Genomic DNA, 2,500 nt, shown 5'->3' on the forward strand with positions numbered 1-2,500 from the left:
AGAGCGATTCGCGCGATGAGTCCTTGATACTTAGTCGTTTTTGCAAAATTTCTGACTTTTTGGAAAATTTCACAATTTTGTGAAAACTTCCACAAAATGAGGTTCTAGTATGTTAGAGGGCATCCCAGGAGGGCTCCAAAAGTGTGGGTAAAATATATATCCCACAGGGGGAAAATTGAAAAAAAGTTGAAAAAAAAAATTTTTGGGGACTTAGAAAATTTTTCAACTTTTGTCAGACTTCCAGACAGGGGAGCGTGTCAGTGCGCGCATCCGATTTCAGTTCCAGAGCGATTCGCGCGATGAGTCCTTGATACTTAGTCGTTTTTGCAAAATTTCTGACTTTTTGGAAAATTTCACAATTTTGTGAAAACTTCCACAAAATGAGGTTCTAGTATGTTAGAGGGCATCCCAGGAGGGCTCCAAAAGTGTGGGTAAAATATATATCCCACAGGGGGAAAATTGAAAAAAAGTTGAAAAAAAAAATTTTTGGGGACTTAGAAAATTTTTCAACTTTTGTCAGACTTCCAGACAGGGGAGCGTGTCAGTGCGCGCATCCGATTTCAGTTCCAGAGCGATTCGCGCGATGAGTCCTTGATACTTAGTCGTTTTTGCAAAATTTCTGACTTTTTGGAAAATTTCACAATTTTGTGAAAACTTCCACAAAATGAGGTTCTAGTATGTTAGAGGGCATCCCAGGAGGGCTCCAAAAGTGTGGGTAAAATATATATCCCACAGGGGGAAAATTGAAAAAAAGTTGAAAAAAAAAATTTTTGGGGACTTAGAAAATTTTTCAACTTTTGTCAGACTTCCAGACAGGGGAGCGTGTCAGTGCGCGCATCCGATTTCAGTTCCAGAGCGATTCGCGCGATGAGTCCTTGATACTTAGTCGTTTTTGGCAAAATTTCTGACTTTTTGAAAATTTCACAATTTTGTGAAAACTTCCACAAAATGAGGTTCTAGTATGTTAGAGGGCATCCCAGGAGGGCTCCAAAAGTGTGGGTAAAATATATATCCCACAGGGGGAAAATTGAAAAAAAGTTGAAAAAAAAAATTTTTGGGGACTTAGAAAATTTTCACACATGTGTCAGACTTCCAGACAGGGGAGCGTGTCAGTGCGCGCATCCGATTTCAGTTCCAGAGCGATTCGCGCGATGAGTCCTTGATACTTAGTCGTTTTTGGCAAAATTTCTGACTTTTTGAAAATTTCACAATTTTGTGAAAACTTCCACAAAATGAGGTTCTAGTATGTTAGAGGGCATCCCAGGAGGGCTCCAAAAGTGTGGGTAAAATATATATCCCACAGGGGGAAAATTGAAAAAAAGTTGAAAAAAAAAATTTTTGGGGACTTAGAAAATTTTCACACATGTGTCAGACTTCCAGAGAGGGGAGCATGTCAGTGCGCGCATCCGATTTCAGTTCCAGAGCGATTCGCGCGATGAGTCCTTGATACTTAGTCGTTTTTGCAAAATTTCTGACTTTTTTGAAAATTTCACAATTTTGTGAAAACTTCCACAAAATGAGGTTCTAGTATGTTAGAGGGCATCCCAGGAGGGCTCCAAAAGTGTGGGTAAAATATATATCCCACAGGGGGAAAATTGAAAAAAAGTTGAAAAAAAAAATTTTTGGGGACTTAGAAAATTTTTCAACTTTTGTCAGACTTCCAGACAGGGGAGCGTGTCAGTGCGCGCATCCGATTTCAGTTCCAGAGCGATTCGCGCGATGAGTCCTTGATACTTAGTCGTTTTTGCAAAATTTCTGACTTTTTGGAAAATTTCACAATTTTGTGAAAACTTCCACAAAATGAGGTTCTAGTATGTTAGAGGGCATCCCAGGAGGGCTCCAAAAGTGTGGGTAAAATATATATCCCACAGGGGGAAAATTGAAAAAAAGTTGAAAAAAAAAATTTTTGGGGACTTAGAAAATTTTTCAACTTTTGTCAGACTTCCAGAGAGGGGAGCGTGTCAGTGCGCGCATCCGATTTCAGTTCCAGAGCGATTCGCGCGATGAGTCCTTGATACTTAGTCGTTTTCAGAAGTCACAATTTTGACTTCCAGGACCCGCAAAACGTTTGTAAATTGAGCCCGCTCCCCAGTTCCAAGCGTTTTGAGGTGTCCCCGGTTGCAGTAATGCAGCCTGCCCACTAGATGTCGCAAAAGAGACAAAAAGTGAAAAAGAACCAGAATGAGGAAATTCCAGGGAGCCGAATCCGCCTGACAGTTCCAGGCGATCGGGCACTTTTTTGCATGCGTCCCTAAAGTGGGTATAGGGTGACACTCCATGCAAAGACCCAGTTTTGCACACCACCGGCAGAATATATGAGAGAGAGGTACCTCTCAGCCCCGACACATTTCGACTCATTTAAGCTGGTTTTCACCTCCGTAGGCCTGGGTATGCGTTTTGGCTATGAGTCCCTGTTCGGCTGGAGGTCTGCACCTTGGCTGAACCCAGGCTTCCGCAGCTGCGTGGGGGGACTTTTGCCGGTCGCCTATCCCAAGTCAGA

This window comes from Phyllobates terribilis, unplaced genomic scaffold (genome assembly GCF_046119375.1).
Source record: "Phyllobates terribilis strain yellow unplaced genomic scaffold, ASM4611937v1 Scaffold_4543__1_contigs__length_59634, whole genome shotgun sequence".
In the NCBI taxonomy this organism is placed as follows: domain Eukaryota; kingdom Metazoa; phylum Chordata; class Amphibia; order Anura; family Dendrobatidae; genus Phyllobates; species Phyllobates terribilis.